Genomic DNA, 20,411 nt, shown 5'->3' with positions numbered 1-20,411 from the left:
AGGAACCAGTTCGATAATTGATTAATAGTTTTGATTTAGTTTTTATGTCCAAATTCTCTCACTTCAGTTAATGAGAGTAAAATAAATATCTTTAAATTTCGGACAAAACAAGACATTTGTGGACATATAAAGGATATTTTATGGATCAAACACCTAATCAATTAAATGAGAAAATGATCAGATTAATCAATAATAATAATAATAATCATTAGCAGTATCCAGTATTTTAATTTTAATAGATTTATTTTAGGGGTATTTTGTTTCAAGATACATTACGTAACCTCTGCACACGACCCTGAGCTACCTGGCGGTCTCACTGAGGGCCGTGTGCAGCTCATTTGCATAACACCACCTGGACGTCACGATGATGGACTAACAAGGACCTGGAGATGTACTTTTATCTGGATTTAAAGAAGTGTTTTGGGCGTCAGGACGTCTTCAGGGTATGTTGATATATTTTTTGGTCATGTTATGTGTCTCGTGTCAACAGAACAGAGCCTCTGCAGGAGTTTGGCGGTAGTTTGGTGGTGGTGACCCACTTGTTTTTAGCCTCAGGTGTTCATTTGGTTCAATTGGAAGTGGAAGAGCTTGTGCAAATGCAGTTAAATGATTAATGCGCACTTTATTATCGAGTATTTTAAGTGTTTTGGCTCAGTTGCATTTTAATTACAGATGAAAGCTCAATGGGGCCGCATCCCGTTTGGTTTTTTCTAGTAGTTAATGTCGCATTAAGGGCCTGGCTGCACTTTTACCTGGTTAGGAAAACTTAATACTTAATCGTATATGTCGTATACGGACAATAATGATGTATTTCAAGAGAATTTGAGTACTTTTAATAAAGCTTTTTAGTTAATTGGACGGGAAATATGCTTCACAGAGCTGCTGTTATCTGTACAACCCAATGGGGGGCGCTGCAGTCCAGCGGGTCGTCATTAAAACAACTGACGGAGATTAAAAACACATTATTTAGTTGTGTAAATTACATTGCACAGATTACACATAATATTAACGTAGCTGGAGAATTATTTTGGAGTTGGAGTCAACCAGAAATGTTTTAAATTGACCAATAAAAGCTGAGAAAATGCAGTTTAATACAACAATACTGTACTAAAAACCGGCTGGATGAAGGTTATAATGTTCGGTTAGTGTTGAAACAGTTTTAGAGAGGTGATTATTCAACTGTATGATCATTTTAGAGGCTGCAGTTTGTGTTGCTGTTGAACTTTATTGTGAAAATCCTGATTCACTCCAGACCAGCAGGTGGCAGTAACAGGACGGCCCCGTTGCCCGGGAGACAAAGAAACAGGAAGTGGTTGTAAAGTGTGGGAGAAAAAGTGTTTTTAGTGTTTTTAGTTGTTTTTTTCTGGATTGTAAATGTGGATCAAACAGCCTCTGATTGCAGTTTGATTCAGCTTTGTCTCACTTGAACTTGTTGTTGGACTGTTGTTCATTTGTTGGAGGTAAAATAGAAACAAACTGCTGATTTCAGGTTAGCTGTTGATGTGGGGATACAGCATTGCATTGTGGGAAATATAAACCCATTATATATCAAGTAAAATCTAAATAATCTTTATCAGCTTTAGTTGAAAACTGTATCTTCTGTATTATGTTCTGCAGTTTCACTCACCTTCTACATCCTCTGGTTTCAGTAATATATCGATTATTAAGCACCATCAGTTAACACGGTGTGTCTGTGAGAGAGCTCCCTGTCTCTGAGCTGGACAACTCATACTTACCTGGCAGGGGAGATACCATGATCAAGAAGGTGGTTCACCTTGGGCGAGGCCTGACCATTGCACTCCGGTTGGGTTGACCTCAACGAATTCCCCAAATGTGGGAATCTCGACTGCATAATTTGTGGTAGTGGGGGACTGCGTTCGCGCTGACCCCTGATATACATGTTCAATAATAAACTCTGGAGGAGAGAAGTTCCTTTAATAGTGTTGTAACCGTTAGGAACAGGAAGGAAGCTCCGTTTGTAAACTAACGTTACATGATGTTATTGTGGAGTCGTTGTATCCGGACAAAGAGTCAGCAGTTGATGATGATGATGATGAAGATGTGGACGATATTCAGCCGCAGGGTGCAGTTCTCTCTGTTCTCCATTAGAGGGAGTTAACAGATCAGACATTGTGTTTTACTCTCAGAGAGGACTTTTATAGGATTTAAACTTTATTTTATCGCTGTATGATTCATATGATGTTAGTTTGATTTAAAATAGAAGTTACAGCTCTCTTTCTGACAATAACACAGCGGAACGTTTCCACTTCCTATTGGACCACATTGTGTCACATGACCCGGAAGCGCTGTGAATCGCGGTTGCTCCGACAACCGTATTTTGTTAAACTTCCACATTTGACGCTGATTTGTCCCCTTTTACTGATTGACTGTGTGTTCTATATCTATATTAATATCTCTATCTAACACACAGTGAATCATATATCTATCTGTTAGTGAAGCATTCATTAACACCGTCAGTGAGGGTCCCGGTGCGGAGAAAGAGCTCCGTACCTCCGACTGTAGTTCAGTATCGCTTCTCGGCCTTTTGGCTAAGATCAAGTGTAGTATCTGTTCTTATCAGTTTAATATCTGATACGTCCCCTACCCGGGGACCATATATTAAATTGATTTTTGGAACTGGGAGATGGAATAGGGGCTTGCTCCGTCCACTCCACGCATCGACCTGGTATTGCAGTACTTCCAGGACCGGTGCACCCCCCCTCTGATTGTCTAACATCAATAATCGATATTATAAAGGTTGTAGTGAGTTAATAGTAGAGTAGTATCTTGTACAGACTCTGTATGTTGTTGTTAGATTAAACGTTTTAAGAGCATGAGGCTGCAGAGTGGAGACATATTGTTTGCAACTGTTCAGTTAAATGAACAATAAACTTTTGAGTGAGACAAAGAGATTGTAAATGTAAATGTGTTGTGTTCACTGTCCTTTACACATTGAACAGAAATGTTCAAATATACATTTATTAAGTCCTCATACCGACTGACTGCATTCACTTTAGTTTACAGAGGTTGGCTTGTTTCAATTCATTTATTGAAATGTTATTGAAATAGTTTAGTTTTTATTAGTTTCAGTATTAGCTTTAGTTTTTTAAACTATAATATAAGTTAGAATATATTACAATACAAACACAACACTTTGTGAACACAGTCATGTAGACATCCCATTATCAATAAACAGGCACCAACGCCTCTTTATGCTCGTTGTGTTGTCAAATTTGACCAAATTGAGACAAAAAAATGAAAACATTTCCTACTTTTCTTTCAGATTTTGTAAGTACAAAAGGTTTTTTCAGTTCAAGTCTGATTTTATTTGAACTAACATATTGTTTCACAACTGGTTTTACTCTTAGTTTGATATAGATGTACAATAATTGGCGACATTATCAGGTCAACAGTCTTGCAATAAATCCTCCCTGGACGAAGGTTATAATAAGATAAGTGACATTTACCTTTATTGATCCCCCGTAGGAGAAATGGAAATTACCCACAGCAGCATTGGGGAATGTAGTGCAAAGATTACTGAAGTGGAAGTACAATAGGATCACAAAATGAGAATATTACAAAATATATAATAAAATATATTGACTATTAAAGAAAGGTATATACAGTCAGGGACGGCTGGTATATATGGGCTAACAGGGCTAAGCCCCCCCCCATCATTTACAGTAAAGATGAAAAACTGTTATTAAAAACCTTAGAACATATCGTTTTGAATAGAATAGAAGAACAGAATAGACCTTTATTGTCATTGTCACAGGTATAACGAAATTTAAAGTGCTCTCCGATCAGTGCTTAATTTAGCACACATTTAAAAAATAATAAATTATAATTTAAAGTGCTAAATAATTTAAGTGCTAGTGTTATTAAAATAAAATCATGTAACATAATTAGCAGCATACATAGACACACAGTCATACACACCCAGTCATTGCATATTATTTTTTTGCAGCATTGAGGGTAGTTACTGCAGTTGGATAAAAACTGTGTTTGAGTCTATTTGTCCTTGCTTTAAATGATCGGTACCGCCTGCCTGAAGGCAACAGTTCAAACAGGGAGTGACCAGGATGGTGGGTGTCTTTTATAATGTTCTGGGCTTTTTTGAGGCAACGGGAACTGTGTAGTTCTTCCAGTGTGGGGAGAGGCTGCCGACGATCTTTTGAGCGGTGTTGATGACCCTCTGGAGCACTTTCCTCTGAGCCGCTGTGCAGCTGGTGTACCATACGCACATGCAGTATGTTAGTATGCTCTCAATGGAGGCACGGTAAAAGGACACCAGTAGTCTTTGTGTGATGTTATTCCCCTGAGTATTCTCAGGAAGTACAGTCTCTGCTGGGCCTTTTCAACAGCTCAGAGCTGTTCACACTCCAGGAAAGCTCCTCCTGGATATGGACTCCCAGGAAGCAGAAGTCTGCCACCCTCTCCACACAGTCCCCGCTGATGATTAATGGTGGGATCTCTGTTTTATTTCTCCTGTAGTCTATGATGAGTTCTTTGGTCTTTGAGGTGTTGAGGAGCAGGTTGTTGTCCCTGCACCATGTTGACAGCCGCTCCACCTCATCTCTGTAGGCAGACTCACCTTTCGCCCCTGGAGATGAGCCCCATCACTGTGGTGTCATCCGCAAACTTCACCATGGTGTTGCTGTGATGGACAGGGGAGCAGTCGTGTGTGTAGAGGGAGTAGAGCAAGGGACTTCTGTAGATCGGTTCGCTCTGTGGGCAAACTGGTGGGGATCAAGGCTGCGGGGCAGGGCAGCTGTGATGTGACTACGGACCAGTTTCTTTAAAGCACTTCATCACCACTGGGGTGAGTGCTACTGGTCTGTAATCGTTGAGGCTAGAGATGTGAGGTTTCTTGGGCAGTGGGACTATGGTTGAGGATTTCAGGCAGGGTGGGACAGTGGACTTTGTGAAGATTCCGGCCAGCTGATCAGCACAGTCCTTCAGCACGCGTCCCGGGACGCCATCAGGACCAGCCGCCTTCCAAGTGTTGACCTCCCGCAGCGTGTGCCTCACCTCATGCTCCTCAATTATGAGGTTTACGCTGCTGTGTGCCGAGTGGTGTAGTGATGCCATCTCTGGTGTTGTGGCAATCACTATCACGGACTGTGGACTGTATTATATTTTGTGGGGGACTTGAGTTCGCCCTGCGGGGGTCCGATTAATCTCCCACTTCACTCCAGCAGGGACCAGTTCTCTTTTTTAGACAATCAGCCGATCACCTGTCAAACACACAGGTTGAAAAGTACACGTCTAAGACCACAGATTCTCTCAAAACGAGACAGGACCTGGAGAATGTTTCCTGCTTCATATCTGAACTGCTGACCACAGACGACAATCAGCCACATCCAGATGCGGACACAGCTGCAGCCGCTCTGATAATGTGTCAGTAGCCGCACAGTGCGCTTTGAGAAAGCCAGGCACTTGTTGTCTTTGCATGTGCACATTAGCCAATGATCTGCAGGGAGACACTGAAAGGTGAGCTGATGGTGAGGTACAGCAGGGTGGAGTTTGACATGGTGATTAACCTGTTTGTGTCGATGTGAGCTGCGTTTTAAATAAGGTATGCCCAAGCTCTGAAACAACTCTCTTCTACAAATCATTATTTTTGCTTTTGGTTTTAAAGATTTATTTCTGGCACATGGTGAAAATTGTTGCTGGTACTTTTCTATAATGTAGTTGTAGCGCAATTGGCCTGTGCTGATGTGTACAGAGGGAGAGAGAGAGAGAGAGAGAGATTTCTTGTGGCATCAGGTTATTCTTTTGGGTTCGTCTCCCCACTGTTGCCGTAGAGCCTTTGTTATAACAAAGTATACAGTGTTGTTGCTGTAACTTGATGTGATGCTACTGTTGTTGTTGTTGCTGCCGTGTGACGTATTCATGAGTGTAATGCATTTGTTAAACCCACCAACCCAAAATCTCCACCAGCCGTCACTGTATACACTAAATGCAATATGAAAGTAAAATGGTGTGCAAAATATTTTGAGCAACTTTGACTAAAAAATTGAACTGTACATAATATAAGTTTGTTTGAATTAAAACGGGTCTTCGTCAGCGGGTCAGCAGGGTTTGGAGGTAGTGGGTGCTGTGGTTGTGGAGTCTGATGGCCGATGGTACAAACAACCTTTAAGCCACTTTGAGGCTAGAGGTTGGATCAGTCTGCGGCTGAAAGTGCTCCTGAGCTTCCTGAGCTCAGTGTAGAGAGGATGAGAGAGGTTGTCCATGATGGCTTTCAGCTTCCTTTTCATCCTCTTCTCAGTCACAGCCTCCACACTGTCCCGATCCATCCCCACCACCGAGCTGGCCTTTCTCACCAGCTTGCTCAGTTTATTGGCACCGTAAGTCCCGATTGTCTCCTCCCCGTCACACCACAGCGTATAATAAATAAATAAATAAACACATAATGTTCAGTTTGTGTTGATTCAACTGTATGATCTCTTTAGAGGCTGCAGTTTGTGTTACTGTTGAACTTTATTGTTAAAATCCTGATTCACTCCAGACCAGTAGGTGGCAGTAACAGGACGGCCCCGTTGCCCGGGAGACAAAGAAACAGGAAGTGGTTGTAAAGTGTGGGAGAAAAAGTGTTTTTAGTGTTTTTAGTGTTTTAAGTTCTTTTTTTCTGGATTGTAAATGTGGATCAAACAGCCTCTGATTGCAGTTTGATTCAGCTTTGTCTCACTTGAACTTGTTGTTGGACTGTTGTTCATTTGTTGGAGGTAAAATAGAAACAAACTGCTGATTTCAGGTTAGCTGTTGATGTGGGGATACAGCATTGCATTGTGGGAAATATAACCATTATATATCAAGTAAAATCTAAATAATCTTTATCAGCTTTAGTTGAAAACTGTATCTTCTGTATTATGTTCTGCAGTTTCACTCACCTTCTACATCCTCTGGTTTCAGTAATATATCGATTATTAGCACCATCAGTTAACACGGTGTGTCTGTGAGAGAGCTCCCTGTCTCTGAGCTGGACAACTCATACTTACCTGGCAGGGGAGATACCATGATCAAGAAGGTGGTTCACCTTGGGCGAGGCCTGACCATTGCACTCCGGTTGGGTTGACCTCAACGAATTCCCCAAATGTGGGAATCTCGACTGCATAATTTGTGGTAGTGGGGGACTGCGTTCGCGCTGACCCCTGATATACATGTTGAAAAGAAATCATCTAAAAACCATTAATGTGCAGAAATATACAGTCAGTGTTTGTAACTCTTCTCCATATTCTCTTCTGTTATTGTCAGACAGTCATATACCACACAGAAGTTACTCACTTATTCAGACTGTTATTATGCTTTATTATTTATTACCAAAATAATTAATTTAAAAAACATGTAAATAATAAATAAAATTAGCAGTTTGCACATAATTAAAGAATAAAATAATTTATAGTATTTAGGAGGAGGATGTTTTTAAATGTGCACTAGCTGCAGTTAGACCTTATGTCCACTAGAGGCTGTCGGAGCTCCGTTTGTTGTTGAAAGCAGAGAAATTGTCACAAAAAGTTCATTATTTGTTCCCTGCAGAGGATTCTGTTATTATCAGTATTATAGGTGTTATATATATAGTGATATAAACAGTGGGTACGGAAAGTATTCAGACCCCTTTAAATTTTTCACTCTTTGTTTCATTGCAGCCATTTGCTAAAATCAAAAAAGTTAATTTTATTTCTCATTAATGTACACTCAGCACCCCATCTTGACAGGAAAAAACAGAAATGTAGAAATTTTTGCAAATTTATTAAAAAAGAAAAACGGAAATATCACATGGTCACAAGTATTCAGACCCTTTGCTGTGACACTCATATTTAACTCACATGCTGTCCATTTCTTCTGATCCTCCTTGAGATGGTTCTGCTCCTTCATTGGAGTCTAGCTGTGTTAAATTAAACTGACTGGACTTGATTAGGAAAGGCACACACCTGTCTATATAAGACCTTACAGCTCACCGTGCATGTCAGAGCAAATGAGAATCATGAGGTCGAAGGAACTGCCCAAGGAGCTCAGAGACAGAACTGTGGCAAGGCACAGATCAGGCCAAGGTTACAAAAGAATTTCTGCAGCACTCAAGGTTCCTAAGAGCACAGTGGCCTCCATAATCCTTAAATGGAAGAAGTTTGGGATGACCAGAACTCTTCCTAGACCTGGCCGTCCAGCCAAACTGAGCAATCGTGGGAGAAGAGCCTTGGTGAGAGAGGTAGAAGAAGAACCCAAAGATCACTGTGGCTGAGCTCCAGAGATGCAGTAGGGAGATGGGAGAAAGTTTCACAAAGTCAACTATCACTGCAGCCCTGCACCAGTCGGGGCTTTATGGCAGAGTGGCCCGACAGAAGCCTCTCCTCAGTGCAAGACATATGAAAGCCTGCAGAGAGTTTGCCAAAAAACACATGAAGGACTCCCAGACTATGAGAAATAAGATTCTCTGGTCTGATGAGACCAAAATTGAACTTTTGGCATTAATTCTAAGCGGTATGTGTGGAGAAAACCAGGCACTGCTCATCACCTGCCCAATACAATCCCAACAGTGAAACATGGTGGTGGCAGCATCAGGCTATGGGGATGTTTTTCAGCTGCAGGGACAGGACGACTGGTTGCAATTGAAGGAAAGATGAATGCGGCCAAGTACAGAGATATCCTGGAAGAACACCTCTTCCAGAGTGCTCAAGACCTCAGACTGGGCCGAAGGTTCACCTTCCAACAAGACAATAACCCTAAGCACACAGCTAAAATAACAAAGGAGTGGCTTCGGAACAACTCTGTGACCATTCTTGACTGGCCCAGCCAGAGCCCTGACCTAAACCCAATTGAGCATCTCTGGAGAGATCTGAAAATGGCTGTCCACCAACGTTCATCATCCAACCTGACAGAACTGGAGAGGATCTGCAAGGAAGAATGGCAGAGGATCCCCAAATCCAGGTGTGAAAAACCTGTTGCATCATTCCCAAGAAGACTCATGGCTGTAGTAGCTCAAAAGAGTGCTTCTACTCAATACTGAGCAAAGGGTCTGAATACTTATGACCATGTGATATTTCAGTTTTTCTTTTTTAATAAATTTGCAAAAATTTCTACATTTCTGTTTTTTTCTGTCAAGATGGGGTGCTGAGTGTACATTAATGAGAAATAAAATTAACTTTTTTGATTTTAGCAAATGGCTGCAATGAAACAAAGAGTGAAAAATGTAAAGGGGTCTGAATACTTTCCGTAGCCACTGTATATATATATATAAATAGTGATATATATATGTGTATATATATATATATATATATATATATATAAATAGTGATATTTATTACATGCTTTATTATTTATTACCAAAATAATTCATTTAAAAAAACATGTAAATAATAAATAAAATTAGCAGTTTGCACATAATTAAAGAATAAAATAATTTATAGTATTTAGAAGGAGGATGTTTTTAAATGTGCACTAGCTGCAGTTAGACCTTATGTCCACTAGAGGCTGTCGGAGCTCCGTTTGTTGTTGAAAGCAGAGAAATTGTCATAAAAAGTTCATTATTTGTTCCCTGCAGAGGATTCTGTTATTATCAGTATTATAGGTGTTTATATATATATATATATATATATATATATATATATATATAATTAGTGATATATATGAACAGATAGTTGTTTGGGTTGTAACGTTGCTGAAAGCGTCTGATTGGATTAGGAGACAACACGTGATCGGGAAGTGGCGACGAGCTGCGTTTGGTAAAGTTATTTCTTTAAACTTTCTTTATTTTTAGCGATTCTGCGACATTTTCTCCGACTGTAGTTTGTTGTACTTTACTTTACTTTACTTTATTATTATTGTATTTGTATTTGTGTCGACTGTGTTCACGTTGTTCCGTCGGGCTGTGAACCGTCAGTGAGGGTCCCGGTGCGGAGAAAGAGCTCCGTACCTCCGACTGTAGTTCAGTATCGCTTCTCGGCCTTTTGGCTAAGATCAAGTGTAGTATCTGTTCTTATCAGTTTAATATCTGATACGTCCCCTACCCGGGGACCATATATTAAATTGATTTTTGGAACTGGGAGATGGAATAGGGGCTTGCTCCGTCCACTCCACGCATCGACCTGGTATTGCAGTACTTCCAGGACCGGTGCACCCCCCCTCTGATTGTCTAACATCAATAATCGATATTATAAAGGTTGTAGTGAGTTAATAGTAGAGTAGTATCTTGTACAGACTCTGTATGTTGTTGTTAGATTAAACGTTTTAAGAGCATGAGGCTGCAGAGTGGAGACATATTGTTTGCAACTGTTCAGTTAAATGAACAATAAACTTTTGAGTGAGACAAAGAGATTGTAAATGTAAATGTGTTGTGTTCACTGTCCTTTACACATTGAACAGAAATGTTCAAATATACATTTATTAAGTCCTCATACCGACTGACTGCATTCACTTTAGTTTACAGAGGTTTGCTTGTTTCAATTCATTTATTTAAATGTTATTGAAATAGTTTAGTTTTTATTAGTTTCAGTATTAGCTTTAGTTTTTTTTAAACTATAATATAAGTTAGAATATATTACAATACAAACACAACACTTTGTGAACACAGTCATGTAGACGTCCCATTATCAATAAACAGGCACCAACGCCTCTTTATGCTCGTTGTGTTGTCAAAATTGACCAAATTGAGACAAAAAACTGAAAACATTTCCTACTTTTGTTTCAGATTTTGTAAGTACAAAAGGTTTTTTCAGTTCAAGTCTGATTTTATTTGAACTAACATATTGTTTCACAACTGGTTTTACTCTTAGTTTGATATAGATGTACAATAATTGGCGACATTATCAGGTCCACCTAGCTGAAACTAATGCAGCCTAATGCAACAGTCTTGCAATAAATCCTCCCTGGATGAAGGTTATAATAAGATAAGTGACATTTACCTTTATTGATCCCCCGTAGGAGAAATTACAAAATATAATAAAATATATTGACTATTAAAGAAAGGTATATACAGTCAGGGACGGCTGGTATATATGGGCTAACAGGGCTAAGCCCCCCCCCCATCATTTACAGTAAGATGAAAAACTGTTATTAAAAACCTTAGAACATATCGTTTTGAATAGAATAGAAGAACAGAATAGACCTTTATTGTCATTGTCACAGGTATAATGAAATTTAAAGTGCTCTCCGATCAGTGCTTAATTTAGCACACATTTAAAAAATAATAAATAATAATTTAAGTGCTAGTGTTATTAAAATAAAACCATATAACATAATTAGCAGCATACATAGACACACAGTCATACACACCCAGTCATTGCATATTATTTTTTTGCAGCATTGAGGGTAGTTACTGCAGTTGGATAAAAACTGTGTTTGAGTCTATTTGTCCTTGCTTTAAATGATCGGTACCGCCTGCCTGAAGGCAACAGTTCAAACAGGGAGTGACCAGGATGGTGGGTGTCCTTTATGATGTTCTGGGCTTTTTTGAGGCAACGGGAACTGTGTAGTTCTTCCAGTGTGGGGAGAGGACAGCCGACGATCTTTTGAGCGGTGTTGATGACCCTCTGGAGCACTTTCCTCTGAGCCGCTGTGCAGCTGGTGTACCATACGCACATGCAGTATGTTAGTATGCTCTCAATGGAGGCATGGTAAAAGGACACCAGTAGTCTTTGTGTGATGTTATTCCCCCTGAGTATTCTCAGGAAGTACAGTCTCTGCTGGGCCTTTTTCAACAGCTCAGAGCTGTTCACACTCCAGGAAAGGTCCTCCTGGATATGGACTCCCAGGAAGCAGAAGTCTGCCACCCTCTCCACACAGTCCCCGCTGATGATTAATGGTGGGATCTCTGTTTTATTTCTCCTGTAGTCTATGATGAGTTCTTTGGTCTTTGAGGTGTTGAGGAGCAGGTTGTTGTCCCTGCACCATGTTGACAGCCGCTCCACCTCATCTCTGTAGGCAGACTCACCTTTCGCCCCTGGAGATGAGCCCCATCACTGTGGTGTCATCCGCAAACTTCACCATGGTGTTGCTGTGATGGACAGGGGAGCAGTCGTGTGTGTAGAGGGAGTAGAGCAAGGGACTTCTGTAGATCGGTTCGCTCTGTGGGCAAACTGGTGGGGATCAAGGCTGCGGGGCAGGGCAGCTGTGATGTGACTACGGACCAGTTTCTTTAAAGCACTTCATCACCACTGGGGTGAGTGCTACTGGTCTGTAATCGTTGAGGCTAGAGATGTGAGGTTTCTTGGGCAGTGGGACTATGGTTGAGGATTTCAGGCAGGGTGGGACAGTGGACTTTGTGAAGATTCCGGCCAGCTGATCAGCACAGTCCTTCAGCACGCGTCCCGGGACGCCATCAGGACCAGCCGCCTTCCAAGTGTTGACCTCCCGCAGCGTGTGCCTCACCTCATGCTCCTCAATTATGAGGTTTACGCTGCTGTGTGCCGAGTGGTGTAGTGATGCCATCTCTGGTGTTGTGGCAATCACTATCACGGACTGTGGACTGTATTATATTTTGTGGGGGGACTTGAGTTCGCCCTGCGGGGGTCCGATTAATCTCCCACTTCACTCCAGCAGGGACCAGTTCTCTTTTTTAGACAATCAGCCGATCACCTGTCAAACACACAGGTTGAAAAGTACACGTCTAAGACCACAGATTGTCTCAAAACGAGACAGGACCTGGAGAATGTTTCCTGCTTCATATCTGAACTGCTGACCACAGACGACAATCAGCCACATCCAGATGCGGACACAGCTGCAGCCGCTCTGATAATGTGTCAGTAGCCGCACAGTGCGCTTTGAGAAAGCCAGGCACTTGTTGTCTTTGCATGTGCACATTAGCCAATGATCTGCAGGGAGACACTGAAAGGTGAGCTGATGGTGAGGTACAGCAGGGTGGAGTTTGACATGGTGATTAACCTGTTTGTGTCGATGTGAGCTGCGTTTTAAATAAGGTATGCCCAAGCTCTGAAACAACTCTCTTCTACAAATCATTATTTTTGCTTTTGGTTTTAAAGATTTATTTCTGGCACATGGTGAAAATTGTTGCTGGTACTTTTCTATAATGTAGTTGTAGCGCAATTGGCCTGTGCTGATGTGTACAGAGGGGAGAGAGAGAGAGAGAGAGAGAGATTTCTTTTGGCATCAGGTCATTCTTTTGGGTTCGTCTCCCCACTGTTGCCGTAGAGCCTTTGTTATAACAAAGTATACAGTGTTGTTGCTGTAACTTGATGTGATGCTACTGTTGTTGTTGTTGCTGCCGTGTGACGTATTCATGAGTGTAATGCATTTGTTAAACCCACCAACCCAAAATCTCCACCAGCCGTCACTGTATACACTAAATGCAATATGAAAGTAAAATGGTGTGCAAAATATTTTGAGCAACTTTGACTAAAAAATTTAACTGTACATAATATAAGTTTGCTTGAATTAAAACGGGTCTTCGTCAGCGGGTCAGCAGGGTTTGGAGGTACTGGGTGCTGTGGTTGTGGAGTCTGATGGCCGATGGTACAATCAACCTTTAAGCCACTTTGAGGCTCGAGGTTGGATCAGTCTGTGGCTGAAAGTGCTCCTGAGCTTCCTGAGCTCAGTGTAGAGAGGATGAGAGAGGTTGTCCATGATGGCTTTCAGCTTCCTTTTCATCCTCTTCTCAGTCACAGCCTCCACACTGTCCCGATCCATCCCCACCACCGAGCTGGCCTTTCTCACCAGCTTGCTCAGTTTATTGGCACCGTAAGTCCCGATTGTCTCCTCCCCGTCACACCACAGCGTATAATAAATAAATAAATAAACACATAATGTTCAGTTTGTGTTGATTCAACTGTATGATCTCTTTAGAGGCTGCAGTTTGTGTTACTGTTGAACTTTATTGTTAAAATCCTGATTCACTCCAGACCAGTAGGTGGCAGTAACAGGACGGCCCCGTTGCCCGGGAGACAAAGAAACAGGAAGTGGTTGTAAAGTGTGGGAGAAAAAGTGTTTTTAGTGTTTTTAGTGTTTTTATTCTCTTTTCTGGATTGTAAATGTGGATCAAACAGCCTCTGATTGCAGTTTGATTCAGCTTTGGCTCACTTGAACTTGTTGTTGGACTGTTGTTCATTTGTTGGAGGTAAAATAGAAACAAACTGCTGATTTCAGGTTAGCTGTTGATGTGGGGATACAGCATTGCATTGTGGGAAATATAACCATTATATATCAAGTAAAATCTAAATAATCTTTATCAGCTTTAGTTCAAAACTGTATCTTCTGTATTATGTTCTGCAGTTTCACTCACCTTCTACATCCTCTGGTTTCAGTAATATATCGATTATTAACACCATCAGTTAACACGGTGTGTCTGTGAGAGAGCTCCCTGTCTCTGAGCTGGACAACTCATACTTACCTGGCAGGGGAGATACCATGATCAAGAAGGTGGTTCACCCAGGGCGAGGCTCAGCCATTGCACTCCGGTTGAGCTGACCTCTGCGAATTCCCCAAATGTGGGAATCTCGACTGCATAATTTCTGGTAGTGGGGGACTGCGTTCGCGCTCTCCCCTGATAAACATGTTGAAAAGAAATCATCTAAAAACCATTAATGTACAGGAGTCTATCGTCAGGGGTTGTAACTCTTCTCCATATTCTCTCCTGTTGTTGTCAGACAGTAATATACCACACAGAAGTTACACTCACTTATTCAGACTGTTATTATGCTTTATTATTTATTACCAAAATAATTCATTTAAAAAACATGTAAATAATAGATAAAATGGCCTCAGAAGGACCATTACACATGTTAAATAGTTAAATATTAGATCAAATTAAGATTAATGTTTGATGTTACAATATGAAAATGACCCAGAAGTATTTACAATAAGTCAGATATAATCTGATATTGACATGATTCGCTGTTAAAATAATTTATTATTTAGAATATTATTATTATTTAATAGTATTTAGAAGGAGGATGTTTTTAAATGTGCACTAGCTGCAGTTAGACCTTATGTCCACTAGAGGCTGTCTCAGTCCCTCCAGAAAAACGCGGAGTTTTTTTGTGATTGTTTCGGGCCAAAATCCTTGATTATGTAGTACGTTTTCTTAAAAAACGCGATGGAATACGCGACAATTTATGCAATTTTATGCGATGAAATTGCGGCTTCATTGCAGTTTGCAGCTTTTCGATGACGTTCACGTCGCGTAATTACGTCACTTCATAACGGCAACAGGGGAAAATGGCTGCTCTTGTGTGAAGTAAACGCAACATTTTTCAACTTTCTGCGAAGATTTATGTGACTTTTTTGCAATGAAAATGCGGGGATTATGAAATCTACAAGCCCCGCATATTTTGTGCGGAAATAGGCAATTTATTAAGCTGATTATGCATTGAATTATGCAATCGCATAATCACGTTTTTCTGGAGGGACTGAGAAATTGTCATAAAAAGTTCATTATTTGTTCCCCCGCAGAGGACTCTGTTATTATCAGTATTATAGGTATTATATATATATAAATAGTGATATATATATATATATATATATATATATATATATATATATATATATATAATAGTGATGGACGAAAGTATTGGCACCCCTGGAACTTTTCCAGAAAATGCACCATTTCTCCCAGAAAAGTGTTGCAATTACAAATGTTTTGTTATACACATGTTTATTTCCTTTAAGTGCATTGGAACAACACAAAAAAGCAGAAGAAAAAAGCCAAATTTGACATAATTTTACACAAAAATCGACTGGACAAAATCATTGGCGCCCTACTAAAACTGTGGGTAAATAATTTCATTTCAAGCATGTGATCTTCGTTTAAACTCACCTGTGACAAGTAACAGGTGCTGGCAATATAGAAATTGAAACTGAAGCCAGTTAGAGTTTATAAAAGTTGACTCAACCTTTGTGTTGCGTGCCTGTGTGTGCCACACCAAGCATGGAGAAGAGAAAGAAGAGCCGAGAATTGTCTTGGACTTAAGAAGCAAAATTGTGGAAAAATATCAACAATCTCAAGATTACAAGTCAATCTCCAGAGATCTTAAAGTTCCTTTGTCAACTGTGCGCAATATAATCAAGAAGTTTATAACCCATGGAACTGTGGCAAATCTCCCTGGACGTGGACGGAAGAGAAAAATTGATGAAAGAATGCAACGCAGGATATTTCGAATGGTGGATAAACAACCTCAGTCAACTTCCACACAAATTCAGGCTGTCCTGCAGACTTACTACCTGAGTAAGCCTCAATCCTTCTAGGAGAATGTTTTGTGGACAGATGAGACTAAGGTAGAGCTTTTTAGCAAAGCACGTGATTCTACTGTTTACAGAAAACAGAATGAGGCCTACAAAGAAAAGAACACGGTACCTAGGGTCAAATATGGTGGAGGTTCAAAGATGTTTTGGGGTTGTTTTGCTGCCTCTGGCACTGGGTGCATTGATTGTGTGCAAGGAATCATGAAATCTGGAGACTATAAAAAGATTTTGGCCCGTAATGTGGGGCCTAGTGTCAGAAAGCTGGGTCTGCGTCAGAGGTCACGGGTGTTCCAGCAGGACAATGACCCAAAACATACTGCACAAAGCACCCAGAAATGGTTCGAGACAAAGTGCTGGAGAATTCTGAAGTGGGCAGCAATGAGTCCTGATCTAAATCCCATAGAACACCTATGGAAAGATCTCAAAATTTCTGTTGCGAGAAGGCACCCTTCAAATCTGAGGGACCTGGAGCAGTTAGCAAAAGAAGAGTGATCCAAAATTCCAGTTGAGAGGTGTAGGAAACATGTTGATGGTTATAGGAAGCGATTGGTTTCAGTTATTTTCTCCAAAAGGTGTGCAACCAAATATTAAGTTGAGGGTGCCAATGATTTTGTCCGACCAAATTTTTGAGTTTTGTGTAAAATGATGTCAAATTTGGCTTTTTTCTTCTGCTTTTTTGTGTCGTCCCAATGCACTTAAAGGAAATAAACATGTGTATAACAAAACATTTGTAATTGCAACACTTTTCTGGGAGAAATGGTGCATTTTCTGGAAAGGTTCCAGGGGTGGCAATACTTTCGTCCATGACTGTATCTATATGTATAGAAATAGTTATATCTGTAGAGAGAGAGATCACTATTTATATATATATATATATATATATATATAAATAGTGATCTCTATATATAAATAGTGATATATATATATATATATATATAGTGATATATTTGGGTTGTAACGTTGCTGAAAGCGTCTGATTGGACTAGGAGACAACACGTGACCCGGAAGTGGCGACGAGCTGAAAAACATTCTTACACGTGTCGTTGGCTTCTAAGTGTGTGAGGGCAGTGTGGATGGCAGCGTTGACAGCATCGTCTGTGGAACGATTCTGTCTCTATGATAACTGTAAGGGGTCCAAGGTGGCCCGGGATGGCCTTTTGATGTGTTATGACTATCCTTTCAAAACACTTCATCACAATTGGAGTGAGTGCGACAGGCCGATAGTCATTCAGACAGGTCACAGTGTCCTTGTTTGGGAGGGGCACGATGGTGGTGGACTTGAAGCAGGTGGGTTCCGAGGCCTGAGCGAGGGACAGGTTGTAGATGTCTGTTAACACCTCCGTCAGCTCTGATGAGCAAACCCTGAGTGCACGCCCGGGGATGTTATCTGGGTCAGCTGCCTTCCGTGGGTTTGTTCTCCTCAGAGCGGAGCGCACCTCTACCGGTGACGCACAGAGTGGTGGGTCCAGTTTGCCCTCGGTGGCCAGAATCTCTCCCTGTCGGCTGGCGTTGAGAGCCTCGATACGAGCGTAGAACTCGTTGAGCTCACCCGGTAGTGTGACTCTGCTGGTTGAGGCCCCCAAACTCTTCTGTTTGTAGTCTGTGATGTGTTGCAGACCTTGCGTCACGCTCCGGGGATCAGCGGTGGTGTAATATCCCTCCAGCTTCAGTCTGTATTGTCTCTTGTCTCATTCTGTACTGTTTAAGCAGTCCTGAAGCACCAGTTCAGATTCTTCATTCCACACTTTAATAGTTTTAGTTTACACTTATACTAGAACATGTGTTTGGACTGGTTCCCTTCAGAGTTTATTATTATTATTATTTTATACATTTAAGAACATTACTTTGTTATTATGGTTTTATTCTTATCGCCATAGAATCTGTGGATCATCTCTACAAGTTGGGTAAAGTTAGTGTTTGTGTGTATCTGATTAAACTGAGCTGTGTTTCTCTTTAATTACAGGAGGAAGAATCATTTCAGGAGGTGTGTCCAGACTGTTGACATCGAGAACGGGTAAGCAGCAGTGCAGACCTTCGCTTCATGATTTCCTTTTATATCTTTAAAAACTTCTCAAAACTGCATTTCAAGTCCTTTTTATAATTGTGTTTAATCTGTTGGTGTTTACTAATGCAAAGGCAGATTTTAACATAGTTGTTATTGGTTGGGTGGGTAGCACGAGCCCGTCTGCAGTCCCGTACAGAAATAGCTCCCAGTCAGCTCCTATGAATAACAGCAGAACTGGAGGTGGAAGGTTTTGGCTTTTGCAGCTGACAGATGTTAATGTTAATCTCAGCTTGTCTTACTGCGAGTTACACACCTCTGCTGCTTCAGCGCGTTATCAGGAAACGTGTGCAGCTTTTTAACCCTTTGTTCACTCCTAAGGGAGAATAAAGAACATATTGAGAAGCTATATGCTGTCGCTGATTGTTGTAGAGTGCTGTACTTATGAACAGAGCCGCTGTTGTGGGAACATTTGTGGTTATTTAATATTGTTTTGGGCCTTGATCTTCAACATTTTACAAAGGATGACAGATTTAGATATCAGGTCAATATGTTTAAAGAACCAAGGATGGAAAGAGTGGAGGAATAATTTTGGGAACTGTGTTTTAATTTTCAAAAATCAGATCCTTAAATTCCTTTTTAGTTTATTTAGATAAAGTCCATGTGTTTAAAACCCCTATTTACTGTGTGATTTGGGGATAGTGGTCCTCGATTGCATGTCCTCAGAAGGCAGATAGAGTTTAGCTGAATTATGACAGTTTGTGTTAAATTAGGACGACCTAGCTGAAACTAATGCAGTCTAATACAACAACTCTGTAATAAATCCTCCTCTAATGGAGGTTATAATGTTCAGTTTGTGTTGATTCAACTGTATGATCATTTTAGAGGCTGCAGTTTGTGTTGCTGTTGAACTTTATTGTTAAAATCCTGATTCACTCCAGACCAGTAGGTGGCAGTAACAGGACGGCCCCGTTGCCCGGGAGACAAAGAAACAGGAAGTGGTTGTAAAGTGTGGGAGAAAAAGTGTTTTTAGTGTTTTTAGTGTTTTTAGTTCTTTTTTTCTGGATTGTAAATGTGGATCAAACAGCCTTTGATTGCAGTTTGATTCAGCTTTGGCTCACTTGAACTTGTTGTTGGACTGTTGTTCATTTGTTGGAGGTAAAATAGAAACAAACTGCTGATTTCAGGTCAGCTGTTGATGTGGGGATACAGCATTGCATTGTGGGAAGAAGAAACAAACTGCCGTTATAATGTCATTTAAAGCGAATTCACATCAAATATTTCCAACTGATTATTATTTTAAATCTTTCTAAAAGATAATTCTGTCCAAAGTGCTTCCTGCTTCGTCAGTTGAGATAGTGTAACGTTAGTTGTCAACAGCACCGTCAGTCAGTGTGGTGTGTCTGTGAGAGAGGTCCCTGTCTCTGAGCTGGACAACTCATACTTACCTGGCAGGGGAGATACCATGATCAAGAAGGTGGTTCACCTTGGGCGAGGCCTGACCATTGCACTCCGGTTGGGTTGACCTCAACGAATTCCCCAAATGTGGGAATCTCGACTGCATAATTTGTGGTAGTGGGGGACTGCGTTCGCGCTGACCCCTGATATACATGTTGAAAAGAAATCATCTAAAAACCATTAATGTGCAGAAATATACAGTCAGTGGTTGTAACTCTTCTCCATATTCTCTCCTGTTGTTGTCAGACAGTAATATACCACACAGAAGTTACACTCACTTATTCAGACTGTTATTATGCTTTATTATTTATTACCAAAATAATTCATATATATATATATATATATAAATAGTGATATATATCTATAAATAGTGATATACCGTATTGATCCGAATATAAGACGATATTTTTTCCCTTGAAAAATGCCTGAAAATGACGCCTCGTCTTATATTCGGGGTCTAAGGAGTAACCCATGTAAAACAATAGGTAGCGCCATATGAGCGCTTTTCTCTCCGTCAGCGTTTAGTGCAGTGTGACCCTAACGTGATCCTGTAAACAAGCATGTACAGTAAACAAGTCGGCTGGAGTGGGTGTGTTAGCCTGCCGGCGGCAGCGGCAGACAGCGACAACGACAGTGCGAGTGAGGAGGAGGAACCCAGTGAAAAGTATTTTTCCGTCTTATATTCGGGTCAATACGGTATATATGTAAATAGTGATATTTATGAACAGACGGTTGTTTGGGTTGTTTTGACCCTGTT

At 40.8% G+C, this 20,411-nt stretch overlaps 1 protein-coding gene and 6 non-coding genes across 14 annotated transcripts in view; all 7 read left to right on the top strand.

Annotated features, from left to right (window-relative positions):
- The first annotated feature begins 1,728 nt into the window (after positions 1–1,728).
- Positions 1,729–1,892, top strand: LOC127363246 (U1 spliceosomal RNA). Its single transcript, XR_007884738.1, has one exon. It is a non-coding gene; the product is annotated as a U1 spliceosomal RNA (small nuclear RNA).
- A 637-nt stretch (positions 1,893–2,529) lies between these two features.
- On the top strand, positions 2,530–2,720 carry LOC127363266 (U2 spliceosomal RNA). Its single transcript, XR_007884757.1, has one exon. It is a non-coding gene; the product is annotated as a U2 spliceosomal RNA (small nuclear RNA).
- A 4,276-nt stretch (positions 2,721–6,996) lies between these two features.
- On the top strand, positions 6,997–7,160 carry LOC127363244 (U1 spliceosomal RNA). Its single transcript, XR_007884736.1, has one exon. It is a non-coding gene; the product is annotated as a U1 spliceosomal RNA (small nuclear RNA).
- Positions 7,161–9,704: 2,544 nt separating this feature from the next.
- aamdc (adipogenesis associated, Mth938 domain containing) overlaps positions 9,705–20,411 on the top strand; it is a 64,627-nt gene continuing 53,920 nt past the window's right edge. For 6 of the 8 annotated variants that reach the window (XM_051398664.1, XM_051398674.1, XM_051398687.1 and 3 more), the window contains exon 1: positions 18,158–18,208. The gene's annotated coding sequence lies outside the window, so the exon portion shown is untranslated. Of the gene's footprint in view, positions 9,726–18,157; positions 18,209–20,411 lie in introns of those variants that run through there. The other 2 variants (XM_051398691.1, XM_051398663.1) reach the window with 2 other exon arrangements.
- LOC127363265 (U2 spliceosomal RNA) lies at positions 9,935–10,125 on the top strand. The gene has a single exon (XR_007884756.1). It is a non-coding gene; the product is annotated as a U2 spliceosomal RNA (small nuclear RNA).
- On the top strand, positions 14,337–14,500 carry LOC127363224 (U1 spliceosomal RNA). The gene has a single exon (XR_007884716.1). It is a non-coding gene; the product is annotated as a U1 spliceosomal RNA (small nuclear RNA).
- LOC127363243 (U1 spliceosomal RNA) lies at positions 19,637–19,800 on the top strand. The gene has a single exon (XR_007884735.1). It is a non-coding gene; the product is annotated as a U1 spliceosomal RNA (small nuclear RNA).

The sequence above is a fragment of the Dicentrarchus labrax genome, unplaced genomic scaffold (genome assembly GCF_905237075.1).
Source record: "Dicentrarchus labrax unplaced genomic scaffold, dlabrax2021, whole genome shotgun sequence".
Lineage (NCBI taxonomy): Eukaryota > Metazoa > Chordata > Actinopteri > Moronidae > Dicentrarchus > Dicentrarchus labrax.
This window is presented reverse-complemented; position numbering and strand designations above follow the sequence as displayed.